The sequence below is a fragment of the Oncorhynchus keta genome, unplaced genomic scaffold (genome assembly GCF_023373465.1).
Source record: "Oncorhynchus keta strain PuntledgeMale-10-30-2019 unplaced genomic scaffold, Oket_V2 Un_contig_1853_pilon_pilon, whole genome shotgun sequence".
Lineage (NCBI taxonomy): Eukaryota > Metazoa > Chordata > Actinopteri > Salmoniformes > Salmonidae > Oncorhynchus > Oncorhynchus keta.
The window spans coordinates 183,825-211,172 of NW_026280972.1; the positions used below are offsets into that span (position 1 = coordinate 183,825).

The 27,348-nt window shown below is 54.0% G+C and overlaps 1 long non-coding RNA gene and 1 pseudogene across 1 annotated transcript; both read left to right on the forward strand.

The window, feature by feature from the left end:
* LOC118380855 (BCL-6 corepressor-like) overlaps nt 1–27,348 on the forward strand; it is a 100,993-nt pseudogene that overhangs the window by 64,131 nt on the left and 9,514 nt on the right.
* Nucleotides 201–2,032, forward strand: LOC127920174 (uncharacterized). The gene is made up of 4 exons (XR_008105332.1): nt 201–925; nt 1,538–1,642; nt 1,785–1,926; nt 1,995–2,032. It is a non-coding gene; the product is annotated as an uncharacterized LOC127920174 (long non-coding RNA).

A 27,348-nucleotide genomic window follows, 5' to 3' on the forward strand; every position in this document is an offset into this window, starting at 1 on the left:
TTGAACGAAGTTGCTAACTAGCGCAACTGTAATTGCCAACTAGAGTTATCGCAATGCCTAGAAGTGTCTACCTCTAACGTCCTTCATACTGGACTCAAACATACAACTGGTATCCACAAGTTCATCTGAGGCTGGGAAAGTAAATAAAGGGCCTCATTGCCAAAATCACGAAGTATCCTCTTAAGGCCAGGCACAGAAAGTGAAAGTAAGTGAATTGAAATTGAATCCCTCCTCAATGGAAAAATAATTGGCAGTTTTTTTTTATTCCAAACCTGAATTCAATTTGTTTTAATCCCCTTTACTGAATGGAGTTTGGTGGGGAGAAACAATTTAATGGCCCCTGCTTTCCTGCTGTTGGGTTAAAGAAGCTCTCTGCGAGGAGGCATTCCGGCTCAAACATACTCTCCAGTGGCTCAGAATCCCAGGTTTTTAGGAGCAACTGCGCAGCCATTGTGGATATGGTCCATAACTGGCCAGCCTGAGCCATCACACACAGCCATCCAAATCCATTACCCAGATGTTAGTAGAGAATATATGGGACCGTTCAGGAGGGACAGATTGACTGGGCTATTTTGAGCCGCCCAGGCAGCCGTTTGATAAGACTTATTGAAAAATGAAAGGCTCGGCGACCACTCCACAGCATTTACATAGAGATGGGAATCAGAGCGGAGGCTCCTGGAATGGCTTACCTTCCACTGCCCTGGTTGAGAGGATGAGGGATGAGAACCGCACAGATCCAGTTCTCTGGACCAGTTCCAGTTCGACCTCTCTTGGACACCATCTTCTGATATTAGAAGGACTGGCTAAGAGGGGCTAGGTAGGGTTGAGTCAGTCTGATACAGATAGTGTAGTAGGTACTTGATATTAGGACTGGCTAAGAGGGGCTAGGTAGGGTTGAGTCAGTCTGATACAGATAGTGTAGTAGGTACTATACTGAGGAATAACACGGGGTCTATGTAGGGTTGAGTCAGTCTGATACAGATAGTGTAGTAGGTACTATACTGAGGAATAACACGGGGTCTATGTAGGGTTGAGTCAGTCTGATACAGATAGTGTAGTAGGTACTATACTGAGGAATAACACGGGGTCTAGGTAGGGTTGAGTCAGTCTGATACAGATAGTGTAGTAGGTACTATACTGAGGAATAACACAGGGTCTATGTAGGGTTGAGTCAGTCTGATACAGATAGTGTAGTAGGTACTATACTGAGGAATAACACGGGGTCTAGGTAGGGTTGAGTCAGTCTGATACAGATAGTGTAGTAGGTACTATACTGAGGAATAACACGGGGTCTAGGTAGGGTTGAGTCAGTCTGATACAGATAGTGTAGTAGGTACTATACTGAGGAATAACACGGGGTCTATGTAGGGTTGAGTCAGTCTGATACAGATAGTGTAGTAGGTACTATACTGAGGAATAACACGGGGTCTATGTAGGGTTGAGTCAGTCTGATACAGATAGTGTAGTAGGTACTATACTGAGGAATAACACGGGGTCTATGTAGGGTTGAGTCAGTCTGATACAGATAGTGTAGTAGGTACTTGATATTAGGACTGGCTAAGAGGGGCTAGGTAGGGTTGAGTCAGTCTGATACAGATAGTGTAGTAGGTACTTGATATTAGGACTGGCTAAGAGGGGCTAGGTAGTGTTGAGTCAGTCTGATACAGATAGTGTAGTAGGTACTTGATATTAGGACTGGCTAAGAGGGGCTAGGTAGTGTTGAGTCAGTCTGATACAGATAGTGTAGTAGGTTCTTGATATTAGGACTGGCTAAGAGGGGCTAGGTAGGGTTGAGTCAGTCTGATACAGATAGTGTAGTAGGTACTTGATATTAGGACTGGCTAAGAGGGGCTAGGTAGGGTTGAGTCAGTCTGATACAGATAGTGTAGTAGGTACTTGATATTAGGACTGGCTAAGAGGGGCTAGGTAGTGTTGAGTCAGTCTGATACAGATAGTGTAGTAGGTACTATAATGAGGAATAACACGGGGTCTAGGTAGGGTTGAGTCAGTCTGATACAGATAGTGTAGTAGGTACTATACTCTATACTGAGGAATAACACGGGGTCTAGGTAGGGTTGAGGCAGTCTGATACAGAGGGGTTAGAGGAGACCCTAACCCCTCTGTCCCCTGTCTGTGGAGACCCTAACCCCTCGGTCTCCTGTCAGTGGAGACCCTAACCCCTCGGTCCCCTGTCTGTGGAGACGCCAACCCCTCGGTCCCCTGTCTGTGGAGACCCTAACCCCTCGGTCTCCTGTCAGTGGAGACCCTAACCCCTCGGTCTCCTGTCAGTGGAGACCCTAACCCCTCTGTCCCCTGTCTGTGGAGACCCTAACCCCTCTGTCCCCTGTCTGTGGAGACCCTAACCCCTCTGTCCCCTGTCTGTGGAGACCCTAACCCCTCTGTCCCCTGTCTGTGGAGACCCTAACCCCTCTGTCCCCTGTCTGTGGAGACCCTAACCCCTCGGTCCCCTGTCAGTGGAGACCCTAACCCCTCTGTCCCCTGTCTGTGGAGACCCTAACCCCTATGTCCCCTGTCTGTGGAGACCCTAACCCCTCTGTCCCCTGTCTGTGGAGACCCTAACCCCTCTGTCCCCTGTCTGTGGAGACCCTAACCCCTCGGTCCCCTGTCAGTGGAGACCCTAACCCCTCTGTCCCCTGTCTGTGGAGACCCTAACCCCTCTGTCTGTGGAGACCCTAACCCCTCTGTCCCCTGTCAGTGGAGACCCTAACCCCTCTGTTCCCTGTCTGTGGAGACCCTAACCCCTCTGTCCCCTGTCTGTGGAGACCCTAACCCCTCTGTCCCCTGTCTGTGGAGACCCTAACCCCTCTGTCCCCTGTCAGTGGAGACCCTAACCCCTCTGTCCCCTGTCTGTGTAGACTCTAACCCCTCTATTCTCTGTGCCCTATCTAGGATGTAGTGCTGTACTGCCTGGAGAACAGGGTGTGTGACGTCAATCACCGTGACAACGCGGGCTACTGTGCGCTGCACGAGGCATGTGCACGTGGCTGGCTTGCTATCACTCAGCACCTGCTGGAGCACGGTGCCGACGTCAATTGTAGCGCCCAGGAAGGCACCAGGTAGACACACACACACACACACACACTTAAGCATTTCTCTCTCACTAACACACAGGCCAGACATATGGACATGGACAATTGCCTTCCAAGGCTCTGTACATAACGCGAGTGTGTGTGTGGCGTGTCTGTCTCCCTCCCCCCCAGGCCCCTCCATGATGCGGTGGAGAATGACCATCTGGAAGTGGTCCGTCTGCTGCTGTCCTACGGAGCTGACCCAACCCTGGCTACGTACTCTGGCCGCAGCCTCCTCCGCATGACCCACTCCCACGGCATGGAGGGATTCCTCTCTGGTGAGACTGCTTTAGATATGGTGTGTGTGTGTTCCTCATCTGTGGGGGACACAGTATCATCCTCGGGAGTTGCCCCGCGTTACCCCACTATCAGGTTACTTAGCAACAGCTGTAGAGGGGTCATCCTCTAAGGGCTGGCCCTTGTGAGCGGTGCAGTGAGGGGGAGAGAGGTTGCCTGACGACTCAAACGGAATACTTCCACTGTTCTATGTTCACTACATACTTCAGTCTGAGACTGCCGTCAGGGAGGTCGTTGGTGGGTGCCGTCAGGGAGGTCGTTGGTGGGTGCCGTCAGGGAGGTCGTTGGTGGGTGCCGTCAGGGAGGTCGTTGGTGGGTGCCGTCAGGGAGGTCGTTGGTGGGGACGTCAGGGAGGTCGTTGGTGGGGACGTCAGGGAGGTCGTTGGTGGGTGCCGTCAGGGAGGTCGTTGGTGGGGACGTCAGGGAGGTCGTTGGTGGGGACGTCAGGGAGGTCGTTGGTGGGTGCCGTCAGGGAGGTCGTTGGTGGGTGCCGTCAGGGAGGTCGTTGGTGGGTGCCGTCAGGGAGGTCGTTGGTGGGGACGTCAGGGAGGTCGTTGATGGGTGACGTCAGGGAGGTCGTTGGTGGGGACGTCAGGGAGGTCGTTGGTGGGTGCCGTCAGGGAGGTCGTTGGTGGGGACGTCAGGGAGGTCGTTGGTGGGGACGTCAGGGAGGTCGTTGGTGGGGACGTCAGGGAGGTCGTTGGTGGGGACGTCAGGGAGGTCGTTGGTGGGTGCCGTCAGGGAGGTCGTTGGTGGGTGCCGTCAGGGAGGTCGTTGGTGGGTGCCGTCAGGGAGGTCGTTGGTGGGGACGTCAGGGAGGTCGTTGGTGGGGACGTCAGGGAGGTCGTTGGTGGGTGCCGTCAGGGAGGTCGTTGGTGGGGACGTCAGGGAGGTCGTTGGTGGGGACGTCAGGGAGGTCGTTGGTGGGGACGTCAGGGAGGTCGTTGGTGGGGACGTCAGGGAGGTCGTTGGTGGGGACGTCAAAACAAAGTCACCGGTGATTGGATCAATGACAAACTTTCAAAACACGGCTTTGCCCACGTGTGTTCTGGCTCTGGCCCAACACAGCGATTTCTGGGGGCCAGGACAGGGAACTGACGGCCTCATTACACACACACAGACACACACACACGCCCAGGCACCACGCAGTTTAAATGGATTGTGAGGAGATATACCAAGGGGAAGTAGAGGACAGCGTTCCATTGAGTGCTTGAGAGAACCGCAGTGAGCTAGCATCCTCTCTCTCTCTCTCTCTCTCTCTCTCTCTCTCTTCCTCCCTCCCTCTCTCTCTCCCTCTCTCTCTTCCTCTCTCTCTCTTCCTCCCTCCATCCGTTCTCCTCCCCAGCTATTTCAGGACATTATTAATCAGCCCTGCTCTGGCGCACACACACACACACACACACTTTTACACACTCCAGCAGCGATTGCCAAACGGTGCCTAGTTCACTCCACTCACCTAACCTGATCTGTGCTTCCCAGAGAGAGAGAGAGAAAACGCACAACAAATCCAATTCATTTAGGCAAAAGGGGGATTAGAATTTCCCCCTTCAGTTCAATTCCACGGTGGCCCACAGTGCTGCTTCAGCTCCAGCCCTCTCTGCCTCTCTCCACTCACTAATCCTCAAGTGTTGATGAGTTGATACTATTTTACATAAGCCTGCCCACTAGGAGCACCCCAGAACCCACTAGGAGCACTCCCTCCCTCCCTGTCTTCTCCTCCCTCTCTTCCCTCTAGCCTTTCTGCCCTCCTCCCTCCCTGGACTCTCCTCTCTCTCTCCCCTCTCTGGACTCTCCTCTCTCTCTGGACTCTCCTCTCTCTCTCCCCTCTCTGGACTCTCCTCTCTCTGGACTCTCCTCTCTCTCGTCCCTCCCTGGATTCTCCTCTCTCTCCCCTCTCTGGTCTCTCCTCTCTCTGGACTCTCCTCTCTCTCGTCCCTCCCTGGATTCTCCTCTCTCTCCCCTCTCTGGTCTCTCCTCTCTCTCTTCCCTCTCTGGACACTCCTCTCTCTCTTGCCTCTCTGGACACTCTTCTCTCTCTTCCCTCTCTGGACTCTCCTCTCTCTCTTCCTTCCTCTGGACTCTCCTCTCTCTCTTCCCTCTCTGGACTCTCCTCTCTCTCTTCCCTCCCTGGACTCTCCTCTCTCTCTCCCCTCTCTGGACTCTCCTCTCTCTCTTACCTCTCTGGACTCTCCTCTCTCTCTTACCTCTCTGGACTCTCCTCTCTCTCTTACCTCTCTGGACTCTCCTCTCTCTCTTACCTCTCTGGACACTCCTCTCTCTCTTGCCTCTCTGGACACTCTTCTCTCTCTTCCCTCTCTCTTTCCCCTCTCTGTACTCTCCTCTCTGGACTCTCCTCTCTCTCTTCCCTCTCTGGACTCTCCTCTCTCTCTTCCCTCTCTGGACTCTCCTCTCTCTCTTCCCTCCCTGGACTCTCCTCTCTCTCTCCCCTCTCTGGACTCTCCTCTCTCTCTTACCTCTCTGGACTCTCCTCTCTCTCTTACCTCTCTGGACTCTCCTCTCTCTCTTCCCTCTCTGGACTCTCCTCTCTCTCTTCCTTCCTCTGGACTCTCCTCTCTCTTTCCCCTCTCTGTACTCTCCTCTCTCTCTTCCCTCTCTGGACACTCCTCTCTCTCTTCCCTCTCTGTACTCTCCTCTCTCTCTTCCTTCCTCTGGACTCTCCTCTCTCTTTCCCCTCTCTGTACTCTCCTTTCTCTCTTCCCTCTCTGGACTCTCTTCTCTCTCTCCCCTCTCTGGACACTCCTCTCTCTCTTCCCTCTCTGGACTCTCCTCTCTCTCTTCCTTCCTCTGGACTCTCCTCTCTCTTTCCCCTCTCTGTACTCTCCTCTCTCTCTTCCCTCTCTGGACTCTCCTCTCTCTCTTCCCTCTCTGGACTCTCCTCTCTCTCTTCCTTCCTCTGGACTCTCCTCTCTCTCTTCCCTCTCTGGACTCTCCTCTCTCCCTTCCTTCCTCTGGACTCTCCTCTCTCTCTTCCCTCTGTGGACTCTCCTCTCGCTCTTCCTTCCTCTGGACTCTCCTCTCTCTCTTCCCTCTCTGGACTTTCCTCTCTCTTTTCCTTCCTCTGGACTCTCCTCTCTCTCTTCCCTCTCTGGACTCTCCCCTCTCTCTTCCCTCCCTAAACTCTCCTTTCTCGCTTCCCTCTCTGTACTCTCCTTTCTCTCTTCCCTCCCTGGACTCTCCCCTCTCTTTTTCCTCCTCTGGACTCTCCTCTCTCCCTTCCCTCTCTGGACTCTCCTCTCTCCCTTCCCTCTCTGGACTCTCTTCTATCTCTTCCCTCCCTGGACACTCTTCCCTCCCTGGACACTCTTCCCTCCCTGGACTCTCTTCCCTCTCTGGACTCTCCTCTCTCTCTTCCTTCCTCTGGACTCTCCTCTCTCTTTCCCCTCTCTGTACTCTCCTCTCTCTCTCCCCTCTCTGGACTCTCCTCTCTCTCTTCCCTCTCTGGACTCTCCTCTCTCTCTCCCCTCTCTGGACTCTCCTCTCTCTCTTACCTCTCTGGACTCTCCTCTCTCTCTTACCTCTCTGGACTCTCCTCTCTCTCTTCCCTCTCTGGACTCTCCTCTCTCTCTTCCTTCCTCTGGACTCTCCTCTCTCTTTCCCCTCTCTGTACTCTCCTCTCTCTCTTCCCTCTCTGGACACTCCTCTCTCTCTTCCCTCTCTGGACTCTCCTCTCTCTCTTCCTCTCTCTGGACTCTCCTCTCTCTCGTCCCTCCCTGGATTCTCCTCTCTCTCCCCTCTCTGGTCTCTCCTCTCTCTGGACTCTCCTCTCTCTCGTCCCTCCCTGGATTCTCCTCTCTCTCCCTCTCTGGTCTCTCCTCTCTCTCTTCCCTCTCTGGACACTCCTCTCTCTCTTGCCTCTCTGGACACTCTTCTCTCTCTTCCCTCTCTGGACTCTCCTCTCTCTCTTCCTTCCTCTGGACTCTCCTCTCTCTCTTCCCTCTCTGGACTCTCCTCTCTCTCTTCCCTCCCTGGACTCTCCTCTCTCTCTCCCCTCTCTGGACTCTCCTCTCTCTCTTACCTCTCTGGACTCTCCTCTCTCTCTTACCTCTCTGGACTCTCCTCTCTCTCTTCCCTCCCTGGACTCTCCTCTCTCTCTCCCCTCTCTGGACTCTCCTCTCTCTCTTACCTCTCTGGACTCTCCTCTCTCTCTTACCTCTCTGGACTCTCCTCTCTCTCTTCCCTCTCTGGACTCTCCTCTCTCTCTTCCTTCCTCTGGACTCTCCTCTCTCTTTCCCCTCTCTGTACTCTCCTCTCTCTCTTCCCTCTCTGGACACTCCTCTCTCTCTTCCCTCTCTGGACTCTCCTCTCTCTCTTCCTTCCTCTGGACTCTCCTCTCTCTTTCCCCTCTCTGTACTCTCCTTTCTCTCTTCCCTCTCTGGACTCTCCTCTCTCTCTCCCCTCTCTGGACACTCCTCTCTCTCTTGCCTCTCTGGACACTCTTCTCTCTCTTCCCTCTCTGGACTCTCCTCTCTCTCTTCCTTCCTCTGGACTCTCCTCTCTCTCTTCCCTCTCTGGACTCTCCTCTCTCTCTTCCCTCCCTGGACTCTCCTCTCTCTCTCCCCTCTCTGGACTCTCCTCTCTCTCTCTTACCTCTCTGGACTCTCCTCTCTCTCTTACCTCTCTGGACTCTCCTCTCTCTCTTCCCTCCCTGGACTCTCCTCTCTCTCTCCCCTCTCTGGACTCTCCTCTCTCTCTTACCTCTCTGGACTCTCCTCTCTCTCTTACCTCTCTGGACTCTCCTCTCTCTCTTCCCTCTCTGGACTCTCCTCTCTCTCTTCCTTCCTCTGGACTCTCCTCTCTCTTTCCCCTCTCTGTACTCTCCTCTCTCTCTTACCTCTCTGGACTCTCCTCTCTCTCTTCCCTCTCTGGACTCTCCTCTCTCTCTTCCTTCCTCTGGACTCTCCTCTCTCTTTCCCCTCTCTGTACTCTCCTCTCTCTCTTCCCTCTCTGGACACTCCTCTCTCTCTTCCCTCTCTGTACTCTCCTCTCTCTCTTCCTTCCTCTGGACTCTCCTCTCTCTTTCCCCTCTCTGTACTCTCCTTTCTCTCTTCCCTCTCTGGACTCTCCTCTCTCTCTCCCCTCTCTGGACACTCCTCTCTCTCTTCCCTCTCTGGACTCTCCTCTCTCTCTTCCTTCCTCTGGACTCTCCTCTCTCTTTCCCCTCTCTGTACTCTCCTCTCTCTCTTCCCTCTCTGGACTCTCCTCTCTCTCTTCCCTCTCTGGACTCTCCTCTCTCTCTTCCTTCCTCTGGACTCTCCTCTCTCTCTTCCCTCTCTGGACTCTCCTCTCTCCCTTCCTTCCTCTGGACTCTCCTCTCTCTCTTCCCTCTGTGGACTCTCCTCTCGCTCTTCCTTCCTCTGGACTCTCCTCTCTCTCTTCCCTCTCTGGACTTTCCTCTCTCTTTTCCTTCCTCTGGACTCTCCTCTCTCTCTTCCCTCTCTGGACTCTCCCCTCTCTCTTCCCTCCCTAAACTCTCCTTTCTCGCTTCCCTCTCTGTACTCTCCTTTCTCTCTTCCCTCCCTGGACTCTCCCTCTCTTTTTCCTCCTCTGGACTCTCCTCTCTCCCTTCCCTCTCTGGACTCTCTTCTATCTCTTCCCTCCCTGGACACTCTTCCCTCCCTGGACACTCTTCCCTCCCTGGACTCTCTTCCCTCTCTGGACTCTCCTCTCTCTCTTCCTTCCTCTGGACTCTCCTCTCTCTTTCCCCTCTCTGTACTCTCCTCTCTCTCTCCCCTCTCTGGACTCTCCTCTCTCTCTTCCCTCTCTGGACTCTCCTCTCTCTCTCCCCTCTCTGGACTCTCCTCTCTCTCTTCCCTCTCTGGACTCTCCTCTCTCTCTTACCTCTCTGGACTCTCCTCTCTCTCTTCCCTCTCTGGACTCTCCTCTCTCTCTTCCTTCCTCTGGACTCTCCTCTCTCTTTCCCCTCTCTGTACTCTCCTCTCTCTCTTCCCTCTCTGGACACTCCTCTCTCTCTTCCCTCTCTGGACTCTCCTCTCTCTCTTCCTCTCTCTGGACTCTCCTCTCTCTCGTCCCTCCCTGGATTCTCCTCTCTCTCCCCTCTCTGGTCTCTCCTCTCTCTGGACTCTCCTCTCTCTCGTCCCTCCCTGGATTCTCCTCTCTCTCCCCTCTCTGGTCTCTCCTCTCTCTCTTCCCTCTCTGGACACTCCTCTCTCTCTTGCCTCTCTGGACACTCTTCTCTCTCTTCCCTCTCTGGACTCTCCTCTCTCTCTTCCTTCCTCTGGACTCTCCTCTCTCTCTTCCCTCTCTGGACTCTCCTCTCTCTCTTCCCTCCCTGGACTCTCCTCTCTCTCTCCCCTCTCTGGACTCTCCTCTCTCTCTCTTACCTCTCTGGACTCTCCTCTCTCTCTTACCTCTCTGGACTCTCCTCTCTCTCTTCCCTCCCTGGACTCTCCTCTCTCTCTCCCCTCTCTGGACTCTCCTCTCTCTCTTACCTCTCTGGACTCTCCTCTCTCTCTTACCTCTCTGGACTCTCCTCTCTCTCTTCCCTCTCTGGACTCTCCTCTCTCTCTTCCTTCCTCTGGACTCTCCTCTCTCTTTCCCCTCTCTGTACTCTCTCTCTCTCTTCCCTCTCTGGACACTCCTCTCTCTCTTCCCTCTCTGGACTCTCCTCTCTCTCTTCCTTCCTCTGGACTCTCCTCTCTCTTTCCCCTCTCTGTACTCTCCTTTCTCTCTTCCCTCTCTGGACTCTCCTCTCTCTCTCCCCTCTCTGGACACTCCTCTCTCTCTTCCCTCTCTGGACTCTCCTCTCTCTCTTCCTTCCTCTGGACTCTCCTCTCTCTTTCCCCTCTTTGTACTCTCCTCTCTCTCTTCCCTCTCTGGACTCTCCTCTCTCTCTTCCCTCTCTGGACTCTCCTCTCTCTCTTCCTTCCTCTGGACTCTCCTCTCTCTCTTCCCTCTCTGGACTCTCCTCTCTCCCTTCCTTCCTCTGGACTCTCCTCTCTCTCTTCCCTCTGTGGACTCTCCTCTCGCTCTTCCTTCCTCTGGACTCTCCTCTCTCTCTTCCCTCTCTGGACTCTCCTCTCTCTTTTCCTTCCTCTGGACTCTCCTCTCTCTCTTCCCTCTCTGGACTCTCCTCTCTCTTTTCCTTCCTCTGGACTCTCCCCTCTCTCTTCCCTCCCTAAACTCTCCTTTCTCTCTTCCCTCTCTGTACTCTCCTTTCTCTCTTCCCTCCCTGGACTCTCTCCTTTTTCCTCCTCTGGACTCTCCTCTCTCCCTTCCCTCTCTGGACTCTCTTCTCTCCCTTCCCTCTCTGGACTCTCTTCTATCTCTTCCCTCCCTGGACACTCTTCCCTCCCTGGACACTCTTCCCTCCCTGGACTCTCTTCCCTCTCTGGACTCTCCTCTCTCTCTTCCTTCCTCTGGACTCTCCTCTCTCTTTCCCCTCTCTGTACTCTCCTCTCTCTCTCCCCTCTCTGGACTCTCCTCTCTCTCTTCCCTCTCTGGACTCTCCTCTCTCTCTTCCCTCTCTGGACTCTCCTCTCTCTCTTCCCTCCCTGGACTCTCCTCTCTCTCTCCCCTCTCTGGACTCTCCTCTCTCTCTTACCTCTCTGGACTCTCCTCTCTCTCTTACCTCTCTGGACTCTCCTCTCTCTCTTCCCTCTCTGGACTCTCCTCTCTCTCTTCCTTCCTCTGGACTCTCCTCTCTCTTTCCCCTCTCTGTACTCTCCTCTCTCTCTTCCCTCTCTGGACACTCCTCTCTCTCTTCCCTCTCTGGACTCTCCTCTCTCTCTTCCTTCCTCTGGACTCTCCTCTCTCTTCTCCTCTCTCTTTCCCCTCTCTGTACTCTCCTTTCTCTCTTCCCTCTCTGGACTCTCCTCTCTCTCTCCCCTCTCTGGACACTCCTCTCTCTCTGGACTCTCCTCTCTCTCTTCCTTCCTCTGGACTCTCCTCTCTCTTTCCCCTCTCTGTACTCTCCTCTCTCTCTTCCCTCTCTGGACTCTCCTCTCTCTCTTCCTTCCTCTGGACTCTCCTCTCTCTCTTCCCTCTCTGGACTCTCCTCTCTCCCTTCCTTCCTCTGGACTCTCCTCTCTCTCTTCCCTCTCTGGACTCTCCTCTCGCTCTTCCTTCCTCTGGACTCTCCTCTCTCTCTTCCCTCTCTGGACTCTCCTCTCTCTCTTCCCTCTCTGGACTCTCCTCTCTCTCTTCCCTCCCTGGACTCTCCTCTCTCTCTCCCCTCTCTGGACTCTCCTCTCTCTCTTACCTCTCTGGACTCTCCTCTCTCTCTTACCTCTCTGGACTCTCCTCTCTCTCTTCCCTCTCTGGACACTCCTCTCTCTCTTCCCTCTCTGGACTCTCCTCTCTCTTTTCCTTCCTCTGGACTCTCCTCTCTCCCTTCCCTCTCTGGACTCTCTTCTATCTCTTCCCTCCCTGGACACTCTTCCCTCCCTGGACACTCTTCCCTCCCTGGACTCTCTTCCCTCCCTGGACTCTCTTCCCTCCCTGGACTCTCTTCCCTCCCTGGACTCTCTCCCCTCCCTGGACACTCTTCCCTCCCTGGACTCTCTTCCCTCCCTGGACTCTCTTCCCTCCCTGGACTCTCTTCCCTCCCTGGACTCTCTTCCCTCCCTGGACACTCTTCCCTCCCTGGACTCTCTTCCCTCCCTGGACACTCTTCCCTCCCTGGACTCTCTTCCCTCCCTGGACTCTCTTGCCTCCCTGGACTTTCTCCCTCTCTGGACTTTCTCCCTCTCTGGACTCTCTTCCCTCCCTGGACACTCTTCCCTCTGTACTCTCCTCTCTCTCTTCCCTCTCTGGACACTCCTCTCTCTCTTCCCTCTCTGGACTCTCCTCTCTCTCTTCCTTCCTCTGGACTCTCCTCTCTCTTTCCCCTCTCTGTACTCTCCTCTCTCTCTTCCCTCTCTGGACTCTCCTCTCTCTCTTCCCTCTCTGGACTCTCCTCTCTCTCTTCCTTCCTCTGGACTCTCCTCTCTCTCTTCCCTCTCTGGACTCTCCTCTCTCCCTTCCTTCCTCTGGACTCTCCTCTCTCTCTTCCCTCTGTGGACTCTCCTCTCGCTCTTCCTTCCTCTGGACTCTCCTCTCTCTCTTCCCTCTCTGGACTCTCCTCTCTCTTTTCCTTCCTCTGGACTCTCCTCTCTCTCTTCCCTCGCTGGACTCTCCCCTCTCTCCTCCCTCCCTAAACTCTCCTTTCTCGCTTCCCTCTCTGTACTCTCCTTTCTCTCTTCCCTCCCTGGACTCTCCCCTCTCTTTTTCCTCCTCTGGACTCTCCTCTCTCCCTTCCCTCTCTGGACTCTCTTCTATCTCTTCCCTCCCTGGACACTCTTCCCTCCCTGGACACTCTTCCCTCCCTGGACTCTCTTCCCTCCCTGGACTCTCTTCCCTCCCTGGACTCTCTCCCTCCCTGGACACTCTTCCCTCCCTGGACACTCTTCCATCCCTGGACTCTCTTCCCTCCCTGGACTCTCTTCCCTCCCTGGACTCTCTTCCCTCCCTGGACTCTCTCCCTCCCTGGACACTCTTCCCTCCCTGGACTCTCTTCCCTCCCTGGACACTCTTCCCTCCCTGGACTCTCTTCCCTCCCTGGACTCTCTTGCCTCCCTGGACTTTCTCCCTCTCTGGACTTTCTCCCTCTCTGGACTCTCTTCCCTCCCTGGACACTCTTCCCTCCCTGGACACTCTTCCCTCCCTGGACTCTCTTCTCTCCCTGGACACTCCTCTCTCCCTGGACACTCTTCTCTCCCTGGACACTCTTCCCTCTCTGGACTCTCTTCCCTCCCTGGACTCTCTTCCCTCCCTGGACTCTCTTCCCTCCCTGGACTCTCTTCTCTCCCTGGACTCTCTTCTCTCCCTGGACTCTCTTCCCTCTCTGGACTCTCTTCCCTCCCTGGACACTCTTCCCTCCCTGGACTCTCTTCCCTCCCTGGACTCCCTTCCCTCCCTGGACTCCCTTCCCTCCCTGGACACTCTTCCCTCCCTGGACTCTCTTCCCTCCCTGGACTCTCTTCCCTCCCTGGACTCTCTTCCCTCCCTGGACTCTCTTCCCTCCCTGGACTCTCTTCTCTCCCTGGACTCTCTTCTCTCCCTGGACTCTCTTCCCTCCCTGGACTCTCTTCCCTCCCTGGACTCTCTTCCCTCCCTGGACTCTCTTCCCTCCCTGGACTCTCTTCCCTCCCTGGACTCTCTTCCCTCCCTGGACTCTCTTCCCTCCCTGGACTCTCTTCCCTCCCTGGACTCTCTTCTCTCTCTTCCCTCCCTGGACTCTCTTCCTCCCTGGACTCTCTTCCCTCCCTGGACTCTCTTCCCTCCCTGGACTCTCTTCCCTCCCTGGACTCTCTTCTCTCTCTTCCCTCCCTGGACTCTCTTCTCTCCCTGGACTCTCTTCCCTCCCTGGACTATCTTCCCTCTCTGGACTCTCTTCCCTCCCTGGACTCTCTTCCCTCCCTGGACTCTCTTCCCTCCCTTGACTCTCTTCTCTCTCTTCCCTCCCTGGACTCTCTTCTCTCTCTTCCCTCCCTGGACTCTCTTCTCTCCCTGGACTCTCTTCCCTCCCTGGACTATCTTCCCTCTCTGGACTCTCTTCCCTCCCTGGACTCTCTTCCCTCCCTGGACTCTCTTCCCTCCCTGGACTCTCTCCCTCCCTGGACTCTCTTCCCTCCCTGGACTCTCTTCCCTCCCTGGACTCTCTTCTCTCCCTGGACTCTCTTCTCTCCCTGGACTCTCTTCCCTCTCTGGACTCTCTTCCCTCCCTGGACTCTCTTCCCTTCCTGGACTCTCTTCCCTCCCTGGACTCTCTCCCTCCCTGGACTCTCTTCCCTCCCTGGACTCTCTTCCCTCCCTGGACTCTCTTCCCTCCCTGGACTCTCTTCCCTCCCTGGACTCTCTTCTCTCTCTTCCCTCCCTGGACTCTCTTCCTCCCTGGACTCTCTTCCCTCCCTGGACTCTCTTCCCTCCCTGGACTCTCTTCCCTCCCTGGACTCTCTTCCCTCCCTGGACTCTCTTCTCTCTCTTCCCTCCCTGGACTCTCTTCTCTCCCTGGACTCTCTTCCCTCCCTGGACTATCTTCCCTCTCTGGACTCTCTTCCCTCCCTGGACTCTCTTCCCTCCCTGGACTCTCTTCCCTCCCTGGACTCTCTCCCTCCCTGGACTCTCTTCCCTCCCTGGACTCTCTTCCCTCCCTGGACTCTCTTCTCTCCCTGGACTCTCTTCTCTCCCTGGACTCTCTTCCCTCCCTGGACTCTCTTCCCTCCCTGGACTCTCTTCCCTCCCTGGACTCTCTTCCCTCCCTGGACTCTCTCCCTCCCTGGACTCTCTTCCCTCCCTGGACTCTCTTCCCTCCCTGGACTCTCTTCCCTCCCTGGACTCTCTTCCCTCCCTGGACTCTCTTCCCTCCCTGGACTCTCTTCCCTCCCTGGACTCTCTTCCCTCCCTGGACTCTCTTCCCTCCCTGGACTCTCTTCTCTCTCTTCCCTCCCTGGACTCTCTTCCCTCCCTGGACTCTCTTCCCTCTCTGGACTCTCTTCCCTCCCTGGACTCTCTTCCCTCCCTGGACTCTCTTCCCTCCCTGGACTCTCTTCCCTCCCTGGACTCTCTTCCCTCCCTGGACTCTCTTCCCTCCCTGGACTCTCTCCCTCCCTGGACTCTCTTCCCTCCTGGACTCTCTTCCCTCCTGGACTCTCTTCCCTCCCTGGACTCTCTTCCCTCCTGGACTCTCTTCTCTCCCTGGACCCTCCCTGGACTCTCTTCCCTCCCTGGACTCTCTTCCCTCCCTGGACTCTCTTCCCTCCCTGGACTCTCTTCCCTCCCTGGACTCTCTTCCCTCCCTGGACTCTCTTCCCTCCCTGGACTCTCTTCCCTCCCTGCACTCTCTTCCCTCCCTGGACTCCCTTCCCTCCCTGGACTCTCTTCTCTCTCTTCCCTCCCTGGACTCTCTTCCTCCCTGGACTCTCTTCCCTCCCTGGACTCTCTTCCCTCCCTGGACTCTCTTCCCTCCCTGGACTCTCTTCCCTCCCTGGACTCTATTCTCTCTCTTCCCTCCCTGGACTCTCTTCTCTCCCTGGACTCTCTTCCCTCCCTGGACTATCTTCCCTCTCTGGACTCTCTTCCCTCCCTGGAATCTCTTCCCTCCCTGGACTCTCTTCCCTCCCTGGACTCTCTCCCTCCCTGGACTCTCTTCCCTCCCTGGACTCTCTTCCCTCCCTGGACTCTCTTCTCTCCCTGGACTCTCTTCTCTCCCTGGACTCTCTTCCCTCTTTGGACTCTCTTCCCTCCCTGGACTCTCTTCCCTTCCTGGACTCTCTTCCCTCCCTGGACTCTCTCCCTCCCTGGACTCTCTTCCCTCCCTGGACTCTCTTCCCTCCCTGGACTCTCTTCCCTCCCTGGACTCTCTTCCCTCCCTGGACTCTCTTCCCTCCCTGGACTCCCTGGACTCTCTTCCCCCTGGACTCTCTTCCCTCCCTGGACTCTCTTCCCTCCCTGGACTCTCTTCCCTCCCTGGACTCTCTTCCCTCCCTTCCCTCCCTGGACTCTCTTCCCTCCCTGGACTCTCTTCCCTCCCTGGACTCTCTTCCCTCTCTGGACTCTCTTCCCTCCCTGGACTCTCTTCCCTCCCTGGACTCTCTTCCCTCCCTGGACTCTCTTCCCTCTCTGGACTCTCTTCCCTCCCTGGACTCTCTCCCTCCCTGGACTCTCTTCCCTCCCTGGACTCTCTTCCCTCCCTGGACTCTCTTCCCTCCCTGGACTCTCTTCTCTCTCTTCCCTCCCTGGACTCTCTTCCCTCCCTGGACTCTCTTCCCTCCCTGGACTCTCTTCCCTCCCTGGACTCTCTTCCCTCCCTGGACTCTCTTCCGTCCCTGGACTCTCTTCCCTCCCTGGACTCTCTTCCCTCACTGGACTCTCTTCCCTCCCTGGACTCTCTTCTCTCTCTTCCCTCCCTGGACTCTCTTCCTCCCTGGACTCTCTTCCCTCCCTGGACTCTCTTCCCTCCCTGGACTCTCTTCCCTCCCTGGACTCTCTTCCCTCCCTGGACTCTCTTCTCTCTCTTCCCTCCCTGGACTCTCTTCCTCCCTGGACTCTCTTCCCTCCCTGGACTCTCTTCCCTCCCTGGACTCTCTTCCCTCCCTGGACACTCTTCCCTCCCTGGACACTCTTCCCACCCTGGACTCTCTTCCCTCCCTGGACTCTCTTCCCTCCCTGGACTCTCTTCCCTCCCTGGACACTCTTCCCTCTCTGGACTCTCTTCCCTCTCTGGACTCTCTTCCCTCCCTGGACTCTCTTCCCTCCCTGGACTCTCTTCCCTCCCTGGACTCTCTTCTCTCTCTTCCCTCCCTGGACTCTCTTCCTCCCTGGACTCTCTTCCCTCCCTGGACTCTCTTCCCTCCCTGGACTCTCTTCCCTCCCTGGACACTCTTCCCTCCCTGGACTCTCTTCCCTCCCTGGACTCTCTTCCCTCCCTGGACTCTCTTCCCTCCCTGGACTCTCTTCCCTCCCTGGACACTCTTCCCTCCCTGGACTCTCTTCTCTCCCTGGTGATGTAACACAGAGGCGGTGTGTGTCGGTAGAGAGACGTATCTCCATTGACACACACACACACACACACACACTGCCCTGAGCGCTGAGTGCTGCAATATCGTGACCCACATTACCCAGGGAGAGCAGAGAGCCTGGGGAGAGGAGGGGGCAGAAGGAGGGGTGGACGGGGGTAGCAATCAGAGCCAGGCACCTCTCTTTTCTTCTCTTCTCTGCTCTCTCTCTCTCCCTCCGCTCTCCTTCCCTAATCACCACTTCCCACTTAGCATTTAAAACGGCTGCTTCCCCCGCAAACCACAGAGCAGCACGACCACAGAGCAGCACGGCCACAGAGCAGCACGGCCACAGAGCAGCACGGCCTCAGAGCAGCACGGCCACAGAGCAGCACGGCCACAGAGCAGCACGGCCACAGAGCAGCACGGCCACAGAGCAGCACGGCCACAGAGCAGCACGGCCACAGAGCCAGCCTGTCATTTAGAGCTATGGGGAGCACAGTGCTCAGCTATACCCTGCTGACACACACACACACACACACACTGCAGAGAGGCATATATACAACAAGCCAGCACTAACAAATGAACACACTCAGTGGCGTTGTCATCCTTCCTTCCATGCTCTTGTTCCCTTCCTCTCTCCGTCTCAACTCCCAGGCTTTGTGTAAGACCACGTTAGAGACCGAGCGAGCGGAAGGCACGGCAAGCGCAAGGAAGCTAGAAACAGTGAGTGTGTGAAATAGAGAGAGTGAGTACGACTAAAAGACAGATGGAGGGGAGTGTGAAGGGAATTAAATATAGAGGGGGGGTAGTCTGACAGAGAGAACTGGAACGAGGCTGAGCAAGCATGAAGGAGCTAGAGAGAGAATGAAAGATGGAGCGAGAGGAAGGAGAGGGGGAGAGAGAAGGGGGGCGTGGTAAATCGTCAGGTTTGTCTTGATGTGCTGCCTGCCAGTCTGATTTCCACCTCCTCCCCCAATGTGTTCCCTCTCCCTGGGAGCTCTAATCAGCAGCTAGCACAACACACACTTTCTTACTTTCCTTTGCCTCGTTCTTTCTCTCTCCTTTCTCTCTCTTTCTCTCCTTTCTCCATCTCCCTAATTACCCCTCTCTCTCTCTCTACAACTCTCTCCTTTCCCTCTCTGCTTCTCTCTCTCCTTTCCCTCTCTGCCTCTCTCTCCTTTCCCTCTCTGCTTTCCCTCTCTGCCTCTCTCTCTCCTTTCCCTCTCTGCTTCTCTCTCTCCTTTCCCTCTCTGCCTCTCTCTGTCCTTTCCCTCTCTGCCTCTCTCTCCTTTCCCTCTCTGCCTCTCTCTCTCCTTTCCCTCTCTGCCTCTCTCTCTCCTTTCCCTCTCTGCCTCTCTCTGTCCTTTCCCTCTCTGCCTCTCTCTGTCCTTTCCCTCTCTGCCTCTCTCTCCTTTCCCTCTCTGCCTCTCTCTCTCCTTTCCCTCTCTGCCTCTCTCTCTCCTTTCCCTCTGCCTCTCTCTCTCCTTTCCTCTCTGCCTCTCTCTCTCCTTTCCCTCTCTGCCTCTCTCTCTCCTTTCCCTCTCTGCCTCTCTCTCTCCTTTCCCTCTCTGCCTCTCTCTCTCCTTTCCCTCTCTGCCTCTCTCTCCTTTCCCTCTCTGCTTCTCTCTCTCCTTTCTCTCTCTGCCTCTCTCTCCTTTCCCTCTCTGCCTCTCTCTCCTTTCCCTCTCTGCCTCTCTCTCTCCTTTCCCTCTCTGCCTCTCTCTCTCCTTTCCCTCTCTGCTTCTCTCTCTCCTTTCCCTCTCTGCTTCTCTCTCTCCTTTCCCTCTCTGCCTCTCTCTCTCCTTTCCCTCTCTGCCTCTCTCTCCTTTCCCTCTCTGCTTCTCTCTCTCCTTTCCCTCTCTGCCTCTCTCTCTCCTTTCCCTCTCTGCCTCTCTCTCTCCTTTCCTCTCTCTCTCTCTCTCTCTCCTTTCCCTCTCTGCCTCTCTCTCTCTCCTTTCCCTCTCTGCCTCTCTCTCTCCTTTCCCTCTCTGCCTCTCTCTCTCCTTTCCCTCTCTGCCTCTCTCTCTCCTTTCCCTCTCTGCTCTCTCTCTCTCCTTTCCCTCTCTGCCTCTCTCTCTCTCCTTTCCCTCTCTGCCTCTCTCTCTCCTTTCCCTCTCTGCTTCTCTCTCTCTTTTCCCTCTCTGCCTCTCTCTCTCCTTTCCCTCTCTGCCTCTCTCTCTCCTTTCCCTCTCTGCTTCTCTCTCTCCTTTCCCTCTCTGCCTCTTTCTCTCCTTTCCCTCTCTGCTTCTCTCTCTCCTTTCCCTCTCTGCTTCTCTCTCTCCTTTCCCTCTCTGCCTCTCTCTCTCCGTTCCCTCTCTGCCTCTCTCTCTCCTTTCCCTCTCTGCCTCTCTCTCTCCTTTCCCTCTCTGCCTCTCTCTCTCCTTTCCCTCTCTGCTTCTCTCTCTCCTTTCCCTCTCTGCCTCTCTCTCTCCTTTCCCTCTGCCTCTCTCTCTCCTTTCCCTCTCTGCCTCTCTCTCTCCTTTCCCTCTCTGCCTCTCTCTCTTTCCCTCTCTGCCTCGCTCTCCTTTCCCTCTCTGCTTCTCTCTCTCCTTTCCCTCTCTGCCTCTCTCTCTTTCCCTCTCTGCCTCTCTGTCCTTTCCCTCTCTGCCTCTCTCTCCTTTCCCTCTCTGCCTCTCTCTCTCCTTTCCCTCTCTGCCTCTCTCTCCTTTCCCTCTCTGCCTCTCTCTCCTTTCCCTCTCTGCCTCTCTCTCTTTCCCTCTCTGCCTCTCTCTCCTTTCCCTCTCTGCCTCTCTCTCTTTCCCTCTCTGCCTCTCTCTCCTTTCCCTCTCTGCCTCTCTCTCTTTCCCTCTCTGCCTCTCTCTCTCCTTTCCCTCTCTGCTTCTCTCTCTCCTTTCCCTCTCTGCCTCTCTCTCTCCTTTCCCTCTCTGCCTCTCTCTCTCCTTTCCCTCTCTGCCTCTCTCTCTCTCCTTTCCCTCTCTGCCTCTCTCTCTCCTTTCCCTCTCTGCTTCTCTCTCTCCTTTCCCTCTCTGCCTCTCTGTCCTTTCCCTCTCTGCCTCTCTCTCCTTTCCCTCTCTGCCTCTCTCTCTTTCCCTCTCTGCCTCTCTCTCTCCTTTCCCTCTCTGCTTCTCTCTCTCCTTTCCCTCTCTGCCTCTCTCTCTCCTTTCCCTCTCTGCCTCTCTCTCTCCTTGCCCTCTCTGCCTCTCTCTCTCCTTGCCCTCTCTGCCTCTCTCTCTCCTTTCCCTCTCTGCCTCTCTCTCCTTCCCTCTCTGCCTCTCTCTCTCCTTTCCCTCTCTGCCTCTCTCTCCTTTCCCTCTCTGCCTCTCTCTCTCCTTTCCCTCTCTGCCTCTCTCTCTCCTTTCCCTCTCTGCCTCTCTCTCCTTACCCTCTCTGCCTCTCTCTTTACCTCTCTGCCTCTCTCTCTCCTTTCCCTCTCTGCCTCTCTCTCTCCTTTCCCTCTCTGCCTCTCTTTCCCTCTCTGCCTCTCTCTCTCCTTTCCCTCTCTGCCTCTCTCTCTCCTTTCCCTCTCTGCCTCTCTCTTTCCCTCTCTGCCTCTCTCTCTCCTTTCCCTCTCTGCCTCTCTCTTTCCCTCTCTGCCTCTCTCTTTCCCTCTCTGCCTCTCTCTCTCCTTTCCCTCTCTGCCTCTCTCTCTCCTTTCCCTCTCTGCCTCTCTCTCTCCTTTCCCTCTCTGCCTCTCTCTCTCCTTTCCCTCTCTGCCTCTCTCTTTACCTCTCTCTCTTTCGCTGTCGTTCCGTGGAGTTTTTAATGAGGCTTAACTGCTGAATCCCTGAATGGCTGTAGCTGGCACAACACTCCCTTGCTGCCTCTGGCACTGCCACACTACCCACCCAACGCCAAGCCCCCGCACAGCTGCCCCCGCTCCCACACCGGCTCCCTGTGCGCAAGCACACACACACACACACACACACACACACACACACACACATAAACATACACACAGAATGCAAACATAGTGAGTGACCTGCTGTCCAAGCAGCCGGAGCCGTTTTTAAATGAACACTCGGTGGAGTGAACACCCGGTGATTTACGTGTGTGTGAGAGCGTGCATGGCTCCCTAGCGGCTTTGGAGGCTCCCGAGTGGAATCTGATTAGAGATGCATGTCTGACACACACTGCCGCGCTCCGCCTGTTTCAGCGTGAGACAGAGTGAACAGGGAGGGCGGGGGGGCAGGGTGGGGGGCGGGGGCCAAGGTGGGGGCAGGGGGGCCAGGGTGGGGGGCGGGGCTTATACGGCCTCTTTTCCTGTTTATAGCTGTACCGTGTCTCTCTCTCTGCTCTGTCCCTGTTTATAGCTGTACCGTGTCTCTCTCTCTGCTCTGTCCCTGTTTATAGCTGTACCGTGTCTCTCTCTCTCTCTCTGTCTCTGTTTATAGCTGTACCGTGTCTCTCTCTCTCTGTCCCTGTTTATAGCTGTACCGTGTCTCTCTCTGTCCCTGTTTATAGCTGTACCGTGTCCCTCTCTCTCTCTGTCCCTGTTTATAGCTGTACCGTGTCTCTCTCTCTCTGTCCCTGTTTATAGCTGTACCGTGTCCCTCTCTGCTCTGTCCCTGTTTATAGCTGTACCGTGTCCCTCTCTGCTCTGTCCCTGTTTATAGCTGTACCGTGTCTCTCTCTCTCTCTGTCCCTGTTTATACCTGTACCGTGTCTCTCTCTCTCTGTCCCTGTTTATAGCTGTACCGTGTCTCTCTCTCTCTGTCCCTGTTTATAGCTGTACCGTGTCTCTCTCTGCTCTGTCCCTGTTTATAGCTGTACCGTGTCTCTCTCTGTCCCTGTTTATAGCTGTACCGTGTCTCTCTCTGCTCTGTCCCTGTTTATAGCTGTACCGTGTCTCTCTCTCTCTGTCCCTGTTTATAGCTGTACCGTGTCTCTCTCTGTTCTGTCCCTGTTTATAGCTGTACCCTGTCTCTCTCTGTTCTGTCCCTGTTTATAGCTGTACCGTGTCTCTCTCTGTTCTGTCCCTGTTTATAGCTGTACCGTGTCTCTCTCTGCTCTGTCCCTGTTTATAGCTGTACCGTGTCTCTCTCTCTCTGTCCCTGTTTATAGCTGTACCGTGTCTCTCTCTCTCTCTCTGTCCCTGTTTATAGCTGTACCGTGTCTCTCTCTCTCTGTCCCTGTTTATAGCTGTACCGTGTCTCTCTCTCTCTGTCCCTGTTTATAGCTGTACCGTGTCTCTCTCTCTCTGTCCCTGTTTATAGCTGTACCGTGTCTCTCTCTCTCTGTCCGTGTTTATAGCTGTACCGTGTCTCTCTCTGCTCTGTCCCTGTTTATAGCTGTACCGTGTCTCTCTCTGCTCTGTCCCTGTTTATAGCTGTACCGTGTCTCTCTCTCTCTGTCCCTGTTTATAGCTGTACCGTGTCTCTCTCTGTTCTGTCCCTGTTTATAGCTGAACCGTGTCTCTCTCTCTCTGTCCCTGTTTATAGCTGTACCGTGTCTCTCTCTCTTCTCTGTCCCTGTTTATAGCTGTACCGTGTCTCTCTCTCTCTCTCTGTCCCTGTTTATAGCTGTACCGTGTCTCTCTCTCTCTGTCTCTGTTTATAGCTGTACCGTGTCTCTCTCTCTCTGTGTCTGTTTATAGCTGTACCGTGTCTCTCTCTGTTCTGTCCCTGTTTATAGCTGTACCGTGTCTCTCTCTGTTCTGTCCCTGTTTATAGCTGTACCGTGTCTCTCTCTCTCTGTCCCTGTTTATAGCTGTACCGTGTCTCTCTCTGCTCTGTCCCTGTTTATAGCTGTACCGTGTCTCTCTCTGTTCTGTCCCTGTTTATAGTTGTACCGTGTCTCTCTCTCTCTCTGTCCCTGTTTATAGCTGTACCGTGTCTCTCTCTCTCTCTGTCCCTGTTTATAGCTGTACCGTGTCTCTCTCTGCTCTGTCCCTGTTTATAGCTGTACCGTGTCTCTCTCTCTCTCTCTGTCCCTGTTTATATCTGTACCGTGTCTCTCTCTCTCTCTCTGTCCCTGTTTATAGCTGTACCGTGTCTCTCTCTCTCTCTGTCCCTGTTTATAGCTGTACCGTGTCTCTCTCTCTCTCTGTCCCTGTTTATAGCTGTACCGTGTCTCTCTCTGCTCTGTCCCTGTTTATAGCTGTACCGTGTCTCTCTCTCTCTGTCCCTGTTTATAGCTGTACCGTGTCTCTCTCTCTCTCTGTCCCTGTTTATAGCTGTACCGTGTCTCTCTCTGCTCTGTCCCTGTTTATAGCTGTACCGTGTCTCTCTCTCTCTGTCTCTGTTTATAGCTGTACCGTGTCTCTCTCTCTCTGTCCCTGTTTATAGCTGTACCGTGTCTCTCTCTCTCTGTCTCTGTTTATAGCTGTACCGTGTCTCTCTCTCTCTGTCCCTGTTTATAGTTGTACCGTGTCCCTCTCTGCTCTGTCCCTGTTTATAGCTGTACCCTGTCTCTCTCTGCTCTGTCCCTGTTTATACCTGTACGGTGTCTCTCTCTGTTCTGTCCCTGTTTATAGCTGTACCGTGTCTCTCTCTGCTCTGTCCCTGTTTATAGCTGTACGGTGTCTCTCTCTGTTCTGTCCCTGTTTATAGCTGTACCGTGTCTCTCTCTCTCTGTCTCTGTTTATAGCTGTACCGTGTCTCTCTCTCTCTCTGTCTCTGTTTATAGCTGTACCGTGTCTCTCTCTCTCTGTCTCTGTTTATAGCTGTACCGTGTCTCTCTCTCTCTGTCTCTGTTTATAGCTGTACCGTGTCTCTCTCTCTCTGTCTCTGTTTATAGCTGTACCGTGTCTCTCTCTCTGCTCTGTCCCTGTTTATAGCTGTACCGTGTCTCTCTCTCTCTGTCCCTGTTTATAGCTGTACCGTGTCTCTCTCTGCTCTGTCCCTGTTTATACCTGTACGGTGTCTCTCTCTGTTCTGTCCCTGTTTATAGCTGTACCGTGTCTCTCTCTCTCTGTCCCTGTTTATAGCTGTACCGTGTCTCTCTCTCTCTGTCCCTGTTTATAGCTGTACCGTGTCTCTCTCTCTCTGTGTCCCTGTTTATAGCTGTACCGTGTCTCTCTCTCTCTCTGTCCCTGTTTATAGCTGTACCGTGTCTCTCTCTGCTCTGTCCCTGTTTATAGCTGTACCGTATCTCTCTCTGCTCTGTCCCTGTTTATAGCTGTACCGTGTCTCTCTCTCTGCTCTGTCCCTGTTTATAGCTGTACCGTATCTCTCTCTGCTCTGTCCCTGTTTATAGCTGTACCGTGTCTCTCTCTCTCTCTCTCTCTCTGTCCCTGTTTATAGCTGTACCGTATCTCTCTCTGCTCTGTCCCTGTTTATAGCTGTACCGTCTCTCTCTCTCTCTCTGTCCCTGTTTATAGCTGTACCGTGTCTCTCTCTCTCTCTGTCCCTGTTTATAGCTGTACCGTTTCTCTCTCTGCTCTGTCCCTGTTTATAGCTGTACCGTATCTCTCTCTGCTCTGTCCCTGTTTATAGCTGTACCGTATCTCTCTCTGCTCTGTCCCTGTTTATAGCTGTACCGTGTCTCTCTCTCTCTGTCCCTGTTTATAGCTGTACCGTGTCTCTCTCTCTCTCTCTGTCCCTGTTTATAGCTGTACCGTGTCTCTCTCTGCTCTGTCCCTGTTTATAGTTGTACCGTGTCTCTCTCTCTCTGTCCCTGTTTATAGTTGTACCGTGTCTCTCTCTCTCTGTCCCTGTTTATAGCTGTACCGTGTCTCTCTCTCTCTCTCTGTCTCTGTTTATAGCTGTACCGTGTCTCTCTCTGCTCTGTCCCTGTTTATAGCTGTACCGTGTCTCTCTCTCTCTGTCCCTGTTTATAGCTGTACCATGTCTCTCTCTCTCTCTGTCCCTGTTTATAGCTGTACCGTGTCTCTCTGTCTCTGTTTATAGCTGTACCGTGTCTCTCTCTCTCTCTGTCCCTGTTTATAGCTGTACCGTGTCTCTCTCTCTCTGTCCCTGTTTATAGCTGTACCGTGTCTCTCTCTCTCTGTCCCTGTTTATAGCTGTACCGTGTCTCTCTCTCTCTGTCTCTGTTTATAGCTGTACCGTGTCTCTCTCTCTCTCTGTCCCTGTTTATAGCTGTACCGTGTCTCTCTCTCTCTGTCCCTGTTTATAGCTGTACCGTGTCTCTCTCTCTCTGTCCCTGTTTATAGCTGTACCGTGTCTCTCTCTCTCTGTCTCTGTTTATAGCTGTACCGTGTCTCTCTCTCTCTCTGTCCCTGTTTATAGCTGTACCGTGTTTCTCTCTCTCTCTGTCTCTGTTTATAGCTGTACCGTGTCTCTCTCTCTCTGTCCCTGTTCATAGCTGTACCGTGTCTCTCTCTCTCTGTCCCTGTTTATAGCTGTACCGTGTCTCTCTCTCTCTCTCTCTCTGTCCCTGTTTATAGCTGTACCGTGTCTCTCTCTCTCTCTGTCCCTGTTTATAGCTGTACCGTGTCTCTCTCTCTCTCTCTGTCCCTGTTTATAGCTGTACCGTGTCTCTCTCTCTGCTCTGTCCCTGTTTATAGCTGTACCGTGTCTCTCTCTGCTCTGTCCCTGTTTATAGCTGTACCGTGTCTCTCTCTCTCTGTCCCTGTTTATAGCTGTACCGTGTCTCTCTCTCTCTGTCCCTGTTTATAGCTGTACCGTGTCTCTCTCTCTCTGTCTCTGTTTATAGCTGTACCGTGTCTCTCTCTGTTCTGTCCCTGTTTATAGCTGTACCGTGTCTCTCTCTGTTCTGTCCCTGTTTATAGCTGTACCGTGTCTCTCTCTCTCTGTCCCTGTTTATAGCTGTACCGTGTCTCTCTGCTCTGTCTCTGTTTATAGCTGTACCGTGTCTCTCTCTCTCTGTCTCTGTTTATAGCTGTACCGTGTCTCTCTCTGTTCTGTCCCTGTTTATAGCTGTACCGTGTCTCTCTCTGTTCTGTCCCTGTTTATAGCTGTACCGTGTCTCTCTCTGTTCTGTCCCTGTTTATAGTTGTACCGTGTCTCTCTCTCTCTCTCAGTCCCTGTTTATAGCTGTACCGTGTCTCTCTCTCTCTCTGTCCCTGTTTATAGCTGTACCGTGTCTCTCTCTGCTCTGTCCCTGTTTATAGCTGTACCGTGTCTCTCTCTCTCTCTCTGTCCCTGTTTATATCTGTACCGTGTCTCTCTCTCTCTCTCTGTCCCTGTTTATAGCTGTACCGTGTCTCTCTCTCTCTCTGTCCCTGTTTATAGCTGTACCGTGTCTCTCTCTCTCTCTCTGTCCCTGTTTATAGCTGTACCGTGTCTCTCTCTGCTCTGTCCCTGTTTATAGCTGTACCGTGTCTCTCTCTCTCTCTCAGTCCCTGTTTATAGCTGTACCGTGTCTCTCTCTCTCTCTGTCCCTGTTTATAGCTGTACCGTGTCTCTCTCTGCTCTGTCCCTGTTTATAGCTGTACCGTGTCTCTCTCTCTCTGTCCCTGTTTATAGCTGTACCGTCTCTCTCTCTCTCTCTCTGTCCCTGTTTATAGCTGTACCGTGTCTCTCTCTGCTCTGTCCCTGTTTATAGCTGTACCGTGTCTCTCTCTCTCTGTCCCTGTTTATAGCTGTACCGTGTCTCTCTCTCTCTCTGTCCCTGTTTATAGCTGTACCGTCTCTCTCTCTCTCTCTCTGTCCCTATTTATAGCTGTACCGTGTCTCTCTCTGCTCTGTCCCTGTTTATAGCTGTACCGTGTCTCTCTCTCTCTGTCCCTGTTTATAGCTGTACCGTGTCTCTCTCTCTCTCTGTCCCTGTTTATAGCTGTACCGTGTCTCTCTCTGCTCTGTCCCTGTTTATAGCTGTACCGTGTCTCTCTCTCTCTGTCTCTGTTTATAGCTGTACCGTGTCTCTCTCTCTCTGTCCCTGTTTATAGCTGTACCGTGTCTCTCTCTCTCTGTCTCTGTTTATAGCTGTACCGTGTCTCTCTCTCTCTCTGTCTCTGTTTATAGCTGTACCGTGTCTCTCTCTCTCTGTCTCTGTTTATAGCTGTACCGTGTCTCTCTCTCTCTCTGTCTCTGTTTATAGCTGTACCGTGTCTCTCTCTCTCTGTCCCTGTTTATAGCTGTACCGTGTCTCTCTCTCTCTCTGTCCCTGTTTATAGCTGTACCGTGTCTCTCTCTCTCTGTCCCTGTTTATAGCTGTACCGTGTCTCTGTCTCTCTAGAGTATTTTTCTGACCTGAAGGGGCGTGAAGACACTGACGAAGGCATCTACTGGGAGTTTTACGGCAGCGCCGTGTGTGGTGAGTACACACACATAAACACACAAACACACACACACACACAGGAGAAGAGAGGGAGAGAAAGGAGCAGCAGGAAGAAGACAGAGAAAGACCCTCAGGTAAATCTCTGTGGGAGTCTTCTCGGAGGAGACCAGCATTGATTCAGAAGGACAACATCAGAAAAAGAGAACAGTGGTTTCTCTTGTATCCGATAGATTTTCCCTCCCAGCTACGGAGCGAGCTACGCTTTTGTGCCTACCTCCCTCCTGCCTCCCTACTCTCCTGCCTCCCTACTCTCCTGTCTACCTCACTCCCTCCTGCCCCCCTAC